Genomic DNA, 16,561 nt, shown 5'->3' with positions numbered 1-16,561 from the left:
TTTATGCTGACATTAGAATTTATAATAATTATAGAGTTGTTATTAAAGATGATTGGCTTTGGCTTGTGGTAACAATTGAATCATGCACAAGAGATGTTTGGTGTAGTGGAATGAAATCGGTTTGTTTCTCATGAACGTAATCATCGTGGCTATGTTTTAACTTTTAATCAGAGTTTGAAGACGCAATAATGACTATGCGAAGCAATATGTGGAAAATAATATCATATGGTTACAAAAAGCTAAATGTTCGTTTATTAAGAATAAAAAGTTTCTATGAGGTGCGGGGATAGCTCAGTTGGGAGAGTGTCAGACTGAAGATCTGAAGGTCACGTGTTCGATCCACGTTCACCGCAACTTAGCTTTGATGGTATTAAAATGTAAACCATTCAATTATAAGTTAATAATTTTCAAAAGATTGTTTTCAACAGATAATCCATGGAAGCGTTCCGTTGTCGTGCAGCGGTTAGGATATCTGGCGTTCACCCAGGAGACCCGGGTTCAATTCCCGGCAACGAAAGATTTCATATCTATCAATTTAGTGAAGATTTATAGTGCAAGGTATGGTTTAATGTTGGCTTTCTCTCTGGGTATGTTTAGACGGTTATTCTCGCCATGTTGCCAATATAATAAGCCAAACATTGTTTAAATACATTTTTCTTTATTTCTTTCTGTATAAATAAAATCAATCAATAAAAGTAATGTCGTTAAAAATATCTCGTAGAGTTATTTTAAATTCAATCATATTGATATATTTTTTTCAATATGTTCTTACAATAAATGTGTGATATATTAATAATATAGATGACCTATGATGACTTACTATACCTACAATAGTGGATTAATGAGTATGCAATAGTAATTTAATGAACTTGTAATAATGTTTTGATGGACGAGCATAAATGACTTAATAAACTTGTAGTAGTGATTTTTTTTTAAAGGACTTGCAGTAGTGACTTAATCAACTTGCAATAGTAATTTAACGAACATGCAATAATATCTTGAAAAACTTGTTAATTTACTTAATGGAATTGTATTAATAGTAATTAAAAGAACCAAAAATTAGGGGTGGGAATTTCGATTTACAGTTCGGGTCCATTTTTTTTTCTGGTTTGATTTATAGTTTTCAGTTTTGAAAATACGAAACCATTCTATTTAACATTGTAGTTTAGTTTGGTTCGGTCAATTTGAGAACATTAACATTCTCTAGTTCTTTAGCGCAATTAATTAATTAATTAATTATTATTAATTTAAAATTTAAAATCGAATGAACACATGAACGATGCATATTTCAAATTCCTCAATCAATAATGAGCCCAAACTACAAGACAACACTACATATTTAAAAATCCAATGTCCAAACATAAAGTAAAACTTAATTCAAATTACAAGATTGCAATCTAAGTGTCCAATTGGAATACAAAATTGGGATTTAGAGAATTGAGAATTTAGTAACTAGTAAGTAGTATATATACTCGCGTAATTTTCCAAATATAAAAACACTTAAGTATAGATAGATACATATATGTGATGAAAGGAAATGTCACAGTTTTTTATACTGACATTAGAATTTATCATAATTATATAGAGTTGTTATTAAAGATGATTCGCTTTGGCTTGTGGTAACAATTGAATCATGCACAAGAGATGTTTGGTGTAGTGGAATGAAATCGGTTTGTTTCTCATGAACGTAATCATCGTGGCTATGTTTTAACTTTTAATCAGAGTTTAAAGACGCAATAATGACTATGCGAAGCAATATGTGGAAAATAATATCATATGGTTACAAAAAGCTAAATGTTCGTTTATTAAGAATAAAAAGTTTCTATGAGGTGCGGGGATAGCTCAGTTGGGAGAGCGTCAGATTGAAGATTTGAAGGTCACGTGTTCGATCCACGTTCACCGCAACCTAGCTTTGATGGTTTTAAAATGTAAACCATTTAATTATAAGTTAATAATTTTGAAAAGATTCTTTTCAACAGATAATCCTTGGAAGCGTTCCGTTGTCGTCCAGCGGTTAGGATATCTGGGTGAAACGGAAGATTTCATATCTATCAATTTAGTGAAGATTTGTAGTGCAAAGTATGGTTTAATGTTGGCTTTCTCTCTGGGTATGTTTAGACGGTTATTCTCGCCATGTTGCCAAAATAATAAGCCAAACATTGATTAAATACATTTTTCTTTATTTCTTTTTGTATAAATAAAATCAATCAATAAAAGTAATGTCGTTAAAAATATCTCATAGAGTTATTTTAAATTCACTCATATTGATATATTTTTTCAATATGTTCTTACAATAAATGTGTGATATATTAATAATATAGATGACCTATGATGACTTACTATACCTACAATAGTGGCTTAATGAGTATGCAATAGTAATTTAATGAACTTGTAATAATGTTTTGATGGACGAGCATAAATGACTTAATAAACTTGTAGTAGTGATTTTTTTTAAAGGACGTGCAGTAGTGACTTAATCAACTTACAATAGTAATTTAACGAACATGCAATAATATCTTGAAAAACTTGTTAATTTACTTAATGGAATTCTATTAATAGTAATTAAAAGAACCAAAAATTAGGGGGGGGAATTTCGATTTACAGTTCGGGTCCATTTTTTTTTCTGGTTTGATTTTTAGTTTTCAGTTTTGAAAATACGAAACCATTCTATTTAACATTGTAGTTTAGTTTGGTTCGGTCAATTTGAGAACATTAACATTCTCTAGTTCTTTAGCGCAATTAATTAATTAATTAATTATTATTAATTTATAATTTAAAATCGAATGAACACATCAACGATGCATATTTCAAATTCCTCAATCAATAATGAGTCCAAACTACAAGACAACACTACATATTTAAAAATCCAATGTCCAAACATAAAGTAAAACTTAATTCAAATTACAGGATTGCAATGTAAGAGTCCAATTGAAATACAAAATTGGGATTTAGAGAATTGAGAATTTAGTACCTTGTAAGTAGTATATATACTCGAGTAATTTTCCAAATATAAAAACATTTAAGTATAGATATATACATATATGTGATGAAAGGAAATGTCACAGTTTTTTATGCTGACATTAGAATTTATATTAATTATAGAGTTGTTATTAAAGATGATTGGCTTTGGCTTGTGGTAACAATTGAATCATGCACAAGAGATGTTTGGTGTAGTGGAATGAAATCGGTTTGTTTGTCATGAACGTAATCATCCTGGCTATGTTTTAACTTTTAATCAGAGTTTAAAGACGCAATAATGACTATGCGAAGCAATATGTGGAAAATAATATCATATGGTTACAAAAAGCTAAATTTTCGTTTATTAAGAATAAAAAGTTTCTATGAGGTGTGGGGATAGCTCAGTTGGGAGAGCGTCAGACTGAAGATCTGAAGGTCACGTGTTCGATCCACGTTCATCGCAACCTAGCTTTGATGGTTTTAAAATGTAAACCATTCAATTATAAGTTAATAATTTTGAAAAGATTCTTTTCAACAGATAATCCTTGGAAGCGTTCCGTTGTCGTCTAGCGGTTAGGATATCTGGGTGAAACGGAAGATTTCATATCTATCAATTTAGTGAAGATTTGTAGTGCAAAGTATGGTTTAATGTTGGCTTTCTCTCTGGGTATGTTTAGACGGTTATTCTCGCCATGTTGCCAATATAATAAGCCAAACATTGTTTAAATACATTTTTCTTTATTTCTTTTTGTATAAATAAAATCAATCAATAAAAGTAATGTCGTTAAAAATATCTCATAGAGTTATTTTAAATTCACTCATATTGATATATTTTTTCAATATGTTCTTACAATAAATGTGTGATATATTAATAATATAGATGACCTATGATGACTTACTATACCTACAATAGTGGCTTAATGAGTATGCAATAGTAATTTAATGAACTTGTAATAATGTTTTGATGGACGAGCATAAATGACTTAATAAACTTGTAGTAGTTATTTTTTTTAAAGGACGTGCAGTAGTGACTTAATCAACTTGCAATAGTAATTTAACGAACATGCAATAATATCTTGAAAAACTTGTTAATTTACTTAATGGAATTGTATTAATAGTAATTAAAAGAACCAAAAATTAGGGGTGGGAATTTCGATTTACAGTTCGGGTCCATTTTTTTTTCTGGTTTGATTTTTAGTTTTCAGTTTTGAAAATACGAAACCATTCTATTTAACATTGTACTTTAGTTTGGTTCGGTCAATTTGAGAACATTAACATTCTCTAGTTCTTTAGCGCAATTAATTAATTAATTAATTATTATTAATTTAAAATTTAAAATCGAATGAACACATGAACGATGCATATTTCAAATTCCTCAATCAATAATGACTCCAAACTACGAGACAACACTACATATTTAAAAATCCAATGTCCAAACATAAAGTAAAACTTAATTCAAATTACAAGATTGCAATCTAAGTGTCCAATTGAAATACAAAATTGGGATTTAGAGAATTGAGAATTTAGTACCTAGTAAGTAGTATATATACTCGCGTAATTTTCCAAATATAAAAACATTTAAGTATAGATAGATACATATATGTGATGAAAGGAAATGTCACAGTTTTTTATGCTGACATTAGAATTTATAATAATTATAGAGTTGTTATTAAAGATGATTAGATTTGGCTTGAGGTAACAATTGAATCATGCACAAGAGATGTTTGGTGTAGTGGAATGAAATCGGATTGTTTCTCATGAACGTAATCATCGTGGCTATATTTTAACTTTTAATCAGAGTTTAAAGACGCAATAATGACTATGCGAAGCAATATGTGGAAAATAATATCATATGGTTACAAAAAGCTAAATGTTCGTTTATTAAGAACAAAAAGTTTCTATGAGGTGCGGGGATAGCTCAGTTGGGAGAGCGTCAGACTGAAGATTTGAAGGTCACGTGTTTGATCCACATTCACCGCAACTTAGCTTTGATGCTTTTAAAATGTAAACCATTCAATTATAAGTTAATAATTTTCAAAAGATTGTTTTCAACAGATAATCCATGGAAGCGTTCCGTTGTCGTCCAGCGGTTAGGATATCTGGCTTTCACCCAGGAGACCCGGGTTCAATTCCTGGCAACGGAAGATTTCATATCTATCAATTTAGTGAAGATTTGTAGTGCAAGGTATGGTTTAATGTTGTCTTTCTCTCTGGGTATGTTTAGACGGTTATTCTCGCCATGTTGCCAATATAATAAGCCAAACATTGTTTAAATACATTTTTCTTTATTTCTTTCTGTATAAATAAAATCAATCAATAAAAGTAATGTCGTTAAAAATATCTCATAGAGTTATTTTAAATTCACTCATATTGATATATTTTTTCAATATGTTCTTACAATAAATGTGTGATATATTAATAATATAGATGACCTATGATGACTTACTATACCTACAATAGTGGCTTAATGAGTATGCAATAGTAATTTAATGAACTTGTAATAATGTTTTGATGGACGAGCATAAATGACTTAATAAACTTATAGTAGTGATTTTTTTTTAAAGGACGTGCAGTAGTGACTTAATCAACTTGCAATAGTAATTTAACGAACATGCAATAATATCTTGAAAAACTTGTTAATTTACTTAATGGAATTGTGTTAATAGTAATTAAAAGAACCAAAAATTAGGGGTGGGAATTTCGATTTACAGTTCGGGTCCATTTTTTTTCTGGTTTGATTTATAGTTTTCAGTTTTGAAAATACGAAACCATTCTATTTAACATTGTAGTTTAGTTTGGTTCGGTAAATTTGAGAACATTAACATTCTCTAGTTCTTTAGCGCAATTAATTAATTAATTAATTATTATTAATTTAAAATTTAAAATCGAATGAACACATCAACAATGCATATTTCAAATTCCTCAATCAATAATGAGTCCAACCTACAAGACAACACTACATATTTAAAAATCCAATGTCCAAACATAAAGTAAAACTTAATTCAAATTACAAGATTGCAATCTAAGTGTCCAATTGAAATACAAAATTGGGATTTAGAGAATTGAGAATTTAGTAACTAGTAAGTAGTATATATTGTCACGCCCCGCTTCTAGGACATGACCCGGCCGTATCGCTACACGAAAGCCTGTAACAATACGAAATCTAGCCATATATACCTCTCGGAACCTTCATAACAACACTTTAATACATAACAATTCCTCACTTTTATGGCCAATATAAACAACTAGTTCTTCCCGAAAACTCACCAAATCACCACTATTAAATATTTACAATCAAGACTAGCATGACAAAATGCATTACAAGCACCAAAACCAAGCACAATGGTTTACCAAAATACAAAGGGTCAACGGGAATATCCAAAAGAAACAAAAATCTGTGATAAGCTCCAATAGTAGGACTAAGTCTCCTAGTTTCCAAAAGTCACCTTCGAGACCCCACCACTTGTGCTCGTGCTATTCACATGTCCTTAACTACTCTGAAACATGAGGAAAAACAAATACAAATAATGAGCTAATGCCCAGTAAGTGGTACTCCTCTCAACCCCGGATCAAGTAACCCCAATATAATACAAAAAGCTTTAGAGTAATAACTAGAGGCAAAACTTGATCTTTAAACCATATCGAAGTCATAATATACTCCATCATACAATACATAAGCACACAAAACAAGAAACTTTAGCTACATGGGCATCAACAATATTTCATAACAAAAGACTTTCAAAAGCACAAATCATTCCTTAACATATGACCCATTGGCAACCTACAACCACCATTATATTTTGTGGCACATGCCATTATTGGTATAATGGTCCAAAAAGACTCGACGATTCGGAATGAGTCAGGCTCGACGATTCGGAATGAGCCGGATGGAACGTTCCAACAAATAATTCAAAAGACTCGACGATTCGGAATGAGTCAAGCTCGACGATTCAGAATGAGCAATTAGGAACGTTCCAAGCCAAACAAAACAAACAACAAAATGTAGGTTGCCTCATGAGTTTTATCAAATGATCCAAATAGTTCTTATAATCAAATAGCCCGATGTAGCAAAAATCATTTATTTAAAATCACATAACAAAGTACCTATTTCCAAAATAGATAATAAGTTTATCAAACTAAGAAATATGCAAGGTATAAACCATTCTCAAAATAATAATTTTCTTAGTACATAACTCTTTAAAAATCATAGAATGATTTATTAAACCAAAGTAATTTCAAAGGGATTGAAATGTCTTAGTTGGAAAAAAACTTAAATTAATAAGTAAGAGGTTAAGAGTTCAAGTCTCACTTTAAACAAATAATTCATTTTATAAGCATATATTACATATATAAAACAAACATAAGTCATATATTACGTATATAAAACAAGCATAAGGCCTTATTAGCAAAACATATTCAAACTCTGGACCAACTACTACCAGCTCAGCAACCATAAACGATTCAACCATCACTACACATGGTGTTAATTCCAGTTCAGATTAAATAAGACCATACTTTCTGTCCAGAAACACAGTTTACAACAATTCCAGTCCAGATTACATAGCAACGTTTCTAGTCCAAAAATACGCAGCTCAAGCTTCATTATAACAATTCGGAACACAAGCTTAATTTATAGTATAGGGTAAAAATAGTTTTGAGAGGAATAAACACTTACCTAAAACATCCAAATCTTAGCTATTTAGCTTGCCCAAATACTCCTTGTCAAAATCCCTAATATTTTCAAATATCAATCTTAGGGCTCCAAAGATAAATCCACTCATAAAGAGTAAAAGATAGAGGTTAAACTCACCTAGAATACCCAATATCTTAGAGATCTAAGCTTGAAGAAGATGGAGATCCAAGCTTCAAGGTTTTCCCTTCCCCTAACTCTCTCTAATTAGCTCTCCTTGTCTTCTTTCAAATATGATGCTTATCCAAGACTCATGTGGTTCCTTAACCTTTAAGGGTAAAGAAGGGTAATTTGGTAATTTTATCCAATATCAAAATAAGAAGCTTTGACTTGTTGACTTCACTTAATAAAACTTAAGCATAATTGCATTTATAAGAAATTGGGTATTACAATCTCCTCACATTAAAATGAGTTTCGTCCTCGAAACTTACTTACCTTCAAACTTGAAGAGTTCAGGATATCTATCCTTCATATCATCTTCCTTTTCCCATGTTGCTTCTGTTGGGGTATGATGTGACCATTGCACTTTAACAAAAGGGATTACTCGGGACCTCAACACTTGTTCCTTCCGATCAATGATACGAAGAGGTACTTCTTCATATGTTAAGTCATCCCTAACTTGTAGTGGTTGATACTCCACCACATGACTCGGATCTGCAATGTACCTTCGTAGCATTGATACATGGAATACATTGTGAACTCCAGCTAATTGTGGTGGTAGTGCTAGCTCATAAGCCAAACTACCCACTCTACTCAGAATCTCAAACGGTCCAATGTAACGTGGACTTAATTTCCCTTTCTCTCCAAACCTCATTACTCCTCGAGTTGGTGAAACCTTTAAATACACCAAATCCCCAACTTTGAATTCCAATTCTCTTCTTTTCAAGTCAGCCCAGCTCTTTTGCCTGTCTTGAGAGGCTTTAATTCTTTTCTTAATTAATTTAATCTTCTCAACTGTGAGTTGTACAAGTTCTGGTCCTAAGATCTTTCTTTCTCCAACTTCATCCCAATATAAAGGAGATCTACACTTCCTTCCATATAAAGCTTCAAAAGGTGCCATCCCTATATTTGATTGGTAGCTATTGTTATATGCAAACTCAATCAAAGTTAAGTATTTACTCCAACTACCCTTGAAATCCAAAACACAAGCTCGATGCATATCCTCCAAAGTCTGAATTGTCCTCTCGGTTTGCCCATCTGTTTGTGGATGAAATGCAGTGCTTAATCTTAATTCAGTCCCCATGGCTCGTTGTAAGCTTCTCCAAAACTTTGACACAAATCTAGAGTCCCGGTCAGATACTATACTAACAGGTACGCCATGTAACCTTACGATTTCATTCACATACAACTCAGCTAGGTCATTCAATGGAGTTGTCTTTTTAATGGGTAGAAAATGTGCAACCTTAGTAAGTCGATCCACAATAACCCAAATGGTATTTTTCCCATGCTGACTGTTCGGTAATCCACTCACAAAATCCATAGATATATGTTCCCACTTCCACTGAGGTATCTCTAGGGGTTTCAGTAATCCTGCAGGTCTTTGGTGTTCAGCTTTGACTTGTTGACATACCATGCATCTAGCCACAAAGTCAGCAATATCCCGCTTCATACCACTCCACCAAAAATTATTTCTCATATCTCTATACATTTTGGTAGCACCTGGATGTACTGAGAAGTGAGACTGATGGGCTTCCTTTAAAATATCCTTCCTTATCTAAACATCATTTGGAATGCATAGTCGGGACTTGAGATATAGGGATCCATCATCATGAATACCGAACTCTCTTGGGTTACCCGTTTGAACTTTTTCCCGAATCTTAATCAGCTCGGGATCTAGAACTTGGGCCGCTTTGATGCGATCTAATAATACTGGTTTTGCAGTCATAGTTGCCAAAATTCCTCCTTGCTTATCTTGCGAAATAACCTCAACTTCCAAATCTTGCAAGTCTTTCAACAATTGGGTTTGAGTGGTTACCATTGTCACATTAACCGTGGAGGACTTACGACTTAAAGCATCGGCTACCATGTTAGCCTTACCCGGATGATAATTAATAGAGAGGTCGTAATCTTTGATTAGCTCCAACCATCGTCGTTGTCTCATATTTAATTCCTTTTGGGTAAAGAGGTACTTCAAACTCTTGTGATCCGTGAATATTTGACAAGATTCTCCATATAGGTAGTGCCTCCAAATTTTTAAAGCAAATACCACAGCTGCTAGTTCTAAGTCATGAGTGGGGTAATTAACTTCATGGGGCTTCAATTTTCGGGACGCATAGGCTACCACCCTATCATTTTGCATCAACACACATCCTAATCCTCTTCTTGATGCATCACTATAAATAACAAATCCTCCTTCCCCGGATGGTAGGGTTAAGATAGGTGCATTAACCAATCTTTCCTTTAATTCCTGAAAGCTCTTCTCACACTCCTCATCCCAATCAAACTTTATACCCTTCCGAGTTAACCGAGTCAATGGCATAGCTATTAATGAGAAGTCTTTCACAAATCTCCTGTAATAACCTGCTAAACCCAGAAAACTCCTTATTTCTGTGACATTAGTGGGTCTCGGCCATTGCGTTATCGCTTCAACTTTACCCGAGTCCACAGAAATCCCATCTCCAGAAATCACATGACCAAGAAAATATACCTCCTTAAGCCAAAATTCACATTTACTTAGCTTGGCATACAATTCATTTTCCTTCAAGGTATGCAAGATGATCCTCAGATGTTGAGCATGCTCTTCCTCACTCTTTGAATATATAAAAATGTCATCAATAAATACCACAACAAATTTGTCCAGAAATGGCTTGAGGACCCTATTCATCAAATCCATAAAGAAGGCAGGAGCATTAGTTAACCCGAACGGCATCACCAAAAATTCATAATGGCCATACCGGGTCCTAAAAGCAGTCTTGGGTATATCGCTAGCTTTAACCTTCAATTGATGGTACCCTGATCTCAAATCAATTTTTGAGAAGTATTTAGCACCTTGCAACTGATCAAATAAATCATCTATGCGAGGTAGAGGATACTTGTTCTTCACAGTAACTTTATTTAATTCCCGATAGTCAATACACAATCGCAAGCTACCATCTTTTTTCTTCACAAATAACACTGGTGCACCCCAAGGAGATACACTAGGTTTAATAAATCCCATATCAAGCAACTCTTGTAATTGCACCTTTAACTCACGTAGCTCAGATGGTGCCATGCGGTAATGGGCCTTTGAGATTGGAGTGGTTCTGGGAACAACCTCTATTTCAAACTCAATTTCTCTATCTGGAGGTAATCCAGGTAATTGCTCTGGGAACACATCCGAAAATTCTTTAACAACGGGGATATCATCTAACTTAACTTCTTTACGGTGGGTATCCATTACATAAGCCAAGAAACCTCTATACCCTTTTCTCAATTCCTTCTTAGCCTTCAATGCTGAAATTACTTTTAATGGCACCCTCGAAACCAACACCCCACTCCTAGGAAAGTGTTCCAAAGTAAAAATAGGTTGCCCAGGAATTTGAAATACCACCTTCCTACGAGCACAATCAATGAAGGCATAGTTTTTGGATAGCCAATCCATTCCTAATATCACATCAAAATCCCGCATATCTAGTTGAACTAAGTCAATTGACACATTACTCCCATTAAGTTGTAGGTGACAATCTTGAAACCAAGTGTCTGTCACCACAATTTTCCCCATCGGGGTACTAACATATAAAGGTTCACTCAACTTCTTAGCTTGCAAATTTAAGCTCTTTGCAAACCTCTCAGAAATAAAACAATGCGAAGAACCAGAATCACACAACACATAAGCATCCACAATGTTTAGGGGAATAATACCTGCAACTACATTGTCCACCTTATCTGCATCTTCCTGTGTCATGGCAAAAACCCGAGCATTAGCCCTTTTGGGATGAGTCGACTGTGCTTCGTTCTTCTTCATGGAGGGACAATTCTTGATCAAATGGCCTTGTTGTCCACATCCAAAGCAAGCTCCAGTCTTACGGTGGCATGGACCAGTATGAGATCGATGACAATATCCACATGTATTTTCCTTTTTCTGAAATCCAACATCTCTTTTCTTATTGTTAGAACCACTAGCTTCTTTAGATATCTTGGGCCCTGCTCTTTTCTTCCGTGCCCAGTATTCAGCTTGCTTATTCACTTCGGCTTCAGCTTTAAGAGCGCTCATATACACTGCCAAGTAGGTGGTGAAGATGGTCCCACATAACTTATCTCGAATATCAGGTCTTAGTCCCCGCTCAAACTTTCTAGCTTTGTCTCTCTCGTCAATCATATATCTCAAGCAGAATTGGCCCAACTCATGAAACTTCTGCGCATACTCCAACACAGTCATACTTCCTTGCTTTAAGTCCAGAAACTCATTTTCTTTGATTGTCTTCAAACTGTCAGGGAAGAAATTGTCAAAGAAAATTCTTTTGAAATCTTGCCAATTAACACCATCAGGGTGGGCAGCCCTTTCTACCTCCCACCAATGCTCAGCATTCCCTTGCAATAAAGGAACGGCTACTGCTACCTTGACGTCGTTAGGGTATTGCATTGCATCAAATAATTTTTCCAATTCCTTAATCCATCTCTCTGCCGCTGTAGGATTTGGGCCACCATTAAAGGTAGGGGGGTTCACTCGCCTAAACCTTTCGAAATATGAAGACTGGGTAGCGACATCTTGTTGTCCTTGCTGTTGTCGAATTAGATCAGCTACAACAGTACTGATTCCAATGATATCTGCTTGAGTAGCTAATGGTGGTGTATTTGGCAAGGTAGTTGGGGGAGCTGTAGGTGTTGCACCAGGAGGGGCCGCAGCAGCTCCAGGATTGACTCCCTGAACCGGGGGACTCCTTGATGGTCTTGCATCCACAGCTATGTTCCGAATGGGAGACACATTTGTCGATGGCCTACCTCGATGAGTTTGACCACGTGTACGAACACCCCTCCTAATCATAGTAAAGCAACACTCCCTAAATTCGCAACAGAGAAAGTAGGACCACATTAGCAAAAATGTTTAGGAATCCACAACTAGCTAAAACTTGCTCAAAGCCTAAACTTATCAGCCACAAGGTTAAAGCCTAATTTTGCAAAAATTTAAACTTAAGTTCTTGACCAACTAACGATTTAAACCTAGGCTCTGATACCAACTCTGTCACGCCCCGCTTCTAGGACATGACCCGGCCGTATCGCTACACGAAAGCCTGTAACAATACGAAACCTAGCCATATATACCTCTCGGAACCTTCATAACAACACTTTAATACATAACAATTCCTCACTTTTATGGCCAATATAAACAACTAGTTCTTCCCAAAAACTCACCAAATCACCACTATTAAATATTTACAATCAAGACTAGCATGACAAAATGCATTACAAGCACCAAAACCAAGCACAATGGTTTACCAAAATACAAAGGGTCAACGGGAATATCCAAAAGAAACAAAAATCTGTGATAAGCTCCAATAGTAGGACTAAGTCTCCTAGTTTCCAAAAGTCACCTTCGAGACCCCACCACTTGTGCTCGTCCTATTCACATGTCCTTAACTACTCTGAAACATGAGGAAAAACAAATACAAATAATGAGCTAATGCCCAGTAAGTGGTACTCCTCTCAACCCCGGATCAAGTAACCCCAATATAATACAAAAAGCTTTAGAGTAATAACTAGAGGCAAAACTTGATCTTTAAAGCATATCGAAGTCATAATATACTCCATCATACAATACATAAGCTCACAAAACAAGAAACTTTAGCTACATGGGCATCAACAATATTTCATAACAAAAGACTTTCAAAAGCACAAATCATTCCTTAACATATGACCCATTGGCAACCTACAACCACCATTATATTTTGTGGCACATGCCATTATTGGTATAATGGTACAAAAAGACTCGACGATTCGGAATGAGTCAGGCTCGACGATTCGGAATGAGCCGAATGGAACGTTCCAACAAATAATTCAAAAGACTCGACGATTCGGAATGAGTCAAGCTCGACGATTCAGAATGAGCAATTAGGAACGTTCCAAGCCAAACAAAACAAACAACAAAATGTAGGTTGCCTCATGAGTTTTATCAAATGATCCAAATAGTTCTTATAATCAAATAGCCCGATGTAGCAAAAATCATTTATTTAAAATCACATAACAAAGTACCTATTTCCAAAATAGATAATAAGTTTATCAAACTAAGAAATATGCAAGGTATAAACCATTCTCAAAATAATAATTTTCTTAGTACATAACTCTTTAAAAATCATAGAATGATTTATTAAACCAAAGTAATTTTAAAGGGATTGAAATGTCTTAGTTGGAAAAAAACTTAAAATTAATAAGTAAGAGGTTAAGAGTTCAAGTCTCACTTTAAACAAATAATTCATTTTATAAGCATATATTACATATATAAAACAAACATAAGTCATATATTACGTATATAAAACAAACATAAGGCCTTATTAGCAAAGCAGATTCAAACTCTGGACCAACTACTACCAGCACAGCAACCATAAACCATTCAACCATCACTACACATGGTGTTAATTCCAGTTCAGATTAAATAAGACCATACTTTCTGTCCAGAAACACAGTTTACAACAATTCCAGTCCAGATTACATAGCAACGTTTCTAGTCCAAAAATACGCAGCTCAAGCTTCATTATAACAATTCGGAACACAAGCTTAATTTATAGTATAGGGTAAAAATAGTTTTGAGAGGAATAAACACTTACCTAAAACATCCAAATCTTAGCTATTTAGCTTGCCCAAATACTCCTTGTCAAAATCCCTAATATTTTCAAATATCAATCTTAGGGCTCCAAAGATAAATCCACTCATAAAGAGTAAAAGATAGAGGTTAAACTCACCTAGAATACCCAATATCTTAGAGATCTAAGCTTGAAGAAGATGGAGATCCAAGCTTCAAGGTTTTCCCTTCCCCTAACTCTCTCTAATTAGCTCTCCTTGTCTTCTTTCAAATATGATGCTTATCCAAGACTCATGTGGTTCCTTAACCTTTAAGGGTAAAGAAGGGTAATTTGGTAATTTTATCCAATATCAAAATAAGAAGCTTTGACTTGTTGACTTCACTTAATAAAACTTAAGCATAATTGCATTTATAAGAAATTGGGTATTACTTATATACTCGCGTTATTTTAAATTCACTCATATTGATATATTTTTTCAATATGTTCTTACAATAAATGTGTGATATATTAATAATATAGATGACCTATGATGACTTACTATACCTACAATAGTGGCTTAATGAGTTTGCAATAGTAATTTAATGAACTTGTAATAATGTTTTGATGGACGAGCATAAATGACTTAATGAACTTGTTGTAGTGACTTTTTATTTTTTTAAAGGACATGCAGTAGTGACTTAATCAACTTGCAATAGTAATTTAAGGAACATGCAATAATATCTTGATAAACTTGTTAATTTACTTAATGGAATTGTATTTATAGTAATTAAAATAACCTAAAATTAGGGGTGGGAATTTCGATTTACAGTCCGGGTCCATTTTTTTTTCTAGGTTTTATTTATATTTTTCAGTTTTGAAAATACGAATCCATTCTATTTAACATTGTAGTTTAGTTTCAGTCGGTCAATTTGAGAACATTAACATTCTCTAGTTCTTTAGCGCAATTAATTAATTATTTATTTATTATTAATATAAAATTTAAAATCGAATGAAGACGTCAACGATGCATATTTCAAATTCCTCAATCAATAATGAGTCCAAACAACAAGACAACACTACATATTTAAAAATCCAATGTCCAAACATAACAGTGATAAAACTTAATTCAAATTACAGGATAGAAATCTAAGTGTCTAATAGAAATAAAAAAATTGGATTTAGAGAATTGAGAATTTAGTAATTAGTAATTAGTAATTAGTATATATACTCCGGAAATTTTTCAAATGTAAGAACATTTAGGTATAGATAGATACATATATGTGATGAAAGGAAATGTCACAGTTTTTTATGCTTACATTAGACTTTATAATAATTATAGAGTTGTTATTAAAGATGATTGGCTTTGGCTTGTGGTAACAATTGAATCATGCACAAGAGATGTTTGGTGTAGTGGAATGAAATCGGTTTGTTTCTCATGAACGTAATCATCGTGGCTATGTTTTAACTTTTAATCATAGTTTGAAGACGCAAAAATGACTATGCGAAGCAATATGTGGAAAATAATATCATATGGTTACAAAAAGCTAAACGTTCGTTTATTAAGAATAAAATGTTTCTATGAGGGGCGGGGATAGCTCAGTTGGGAGAGCGTCAGACTAAAGATCTGAAGGTCACGTGTTTGATCCACGTTCACCGCAACTTAGTTTTGATGGTTTTAAAATGTAAACCATACAATTATAAGTTAATAGTTTTCAAAAGATGATTTTCAACAGATAATCCATGGAAGCGTTCCGTTGTCGTCCAGCGGTTAGGATATCTGGCTTTCACCCAGGAGAACTGGGTCCAATTCCTGGCAACGGAAGATTTCATATCTATCAATTTAGTGAAGTATTGTTTAATGTTGGCTTTCTCTCTGGGTATGCCCAGTGTATTTGTTTAGACGGTTATTCCCGCCATGATGCGAATATAATAAACCTAACATTGCTTAAATACATTTTTCTTTATTTCTTTTTGTATAAATAATATCAATCTATAAAAGTAATGTCGTTAAAAATATCTCATAGAGTTATTTTACATTCACTCATATTGATATATTTTTTCAATATGTTCTTACATTAAATGTGTTATATATTAATAATATAGATGACCTATGATGACTTACTATACCTACAATAGTGGCCTAATGAGTTTGCAATAGTAATTTAATGAACTTGTAATAATGTTTTGATGGACGAGCATAAATGACTTAATGAACTTG

General features: G+C 33.7%; 5 non-coding genes across 5 annotated transcripts; all 5 read left to right on the top strand.

The window, feature by feature from the left end:
- Positions 1-280: 280 nt before the first annotated feature.
- TRNAF-GAA lies at positions 281-353 on the top strand. Its single transcript has one exon. It is a non-coding gene; the product is annotated as a tRNA-Phe (tRNA).
- Positions 354-1,831: 1,478 nt separating this feature from the next.
- Positions 1,832-1,904, top strand: TRNAF-GAA. The gene has a single exon. It is a non-coding gene; the product is annotated as a tRNA-Phe (tRNA).
- A 1,444-nt stretch (positions 1,905-3,348) lies between these two features.
- TRNAF-GAA lies at positions 3,349-3,421 on the top strand. Its single transcript has one exon. It is a non-coding gene; the product is annotated as a tRNA-Phe (tRNA).
- A 1,609-nt stretch (positions 3,422-5,030) lies between these two features.
- Positions 5,031-5,102, top strand: TRNAE-UUC. The gene has a single exon. It is a non-coding gene; the product is annotated as a tRNA-Glu (tRNA).
- A 10,826-nt stretch (positions 5,103-15,928) lies between these two features.
- On the top strand, positions 15,929-16,001 carry TRNAF-AAA. Its single transcript has one exon. It is a non-coding gene; the product is annotated as a tRNA-Phe (tRNA).
- Positions 16,002-16,561: the final 560 nt, after the last annotated feature.

Source organism: Ipomoea nil, unplaced genomic scaffold, assembly GCF_001879475.1.
Source record: "Ipomoea nil cultivar Tokyo-kokei standard unplaced genomic scaffold, Asagao_1.1 scaffold2694, whole genome shotgun sequence".
Lineage (NCBI taxonomy): Eukaryota > Viridiplantae > Streptophyta > Magnoliopsida > Solanales > Convolvulaceae > Ipomoea > Ipomoea nil.
This window is presented reverse-complemented; position numbering and strand designations above follow the sequence as displayed.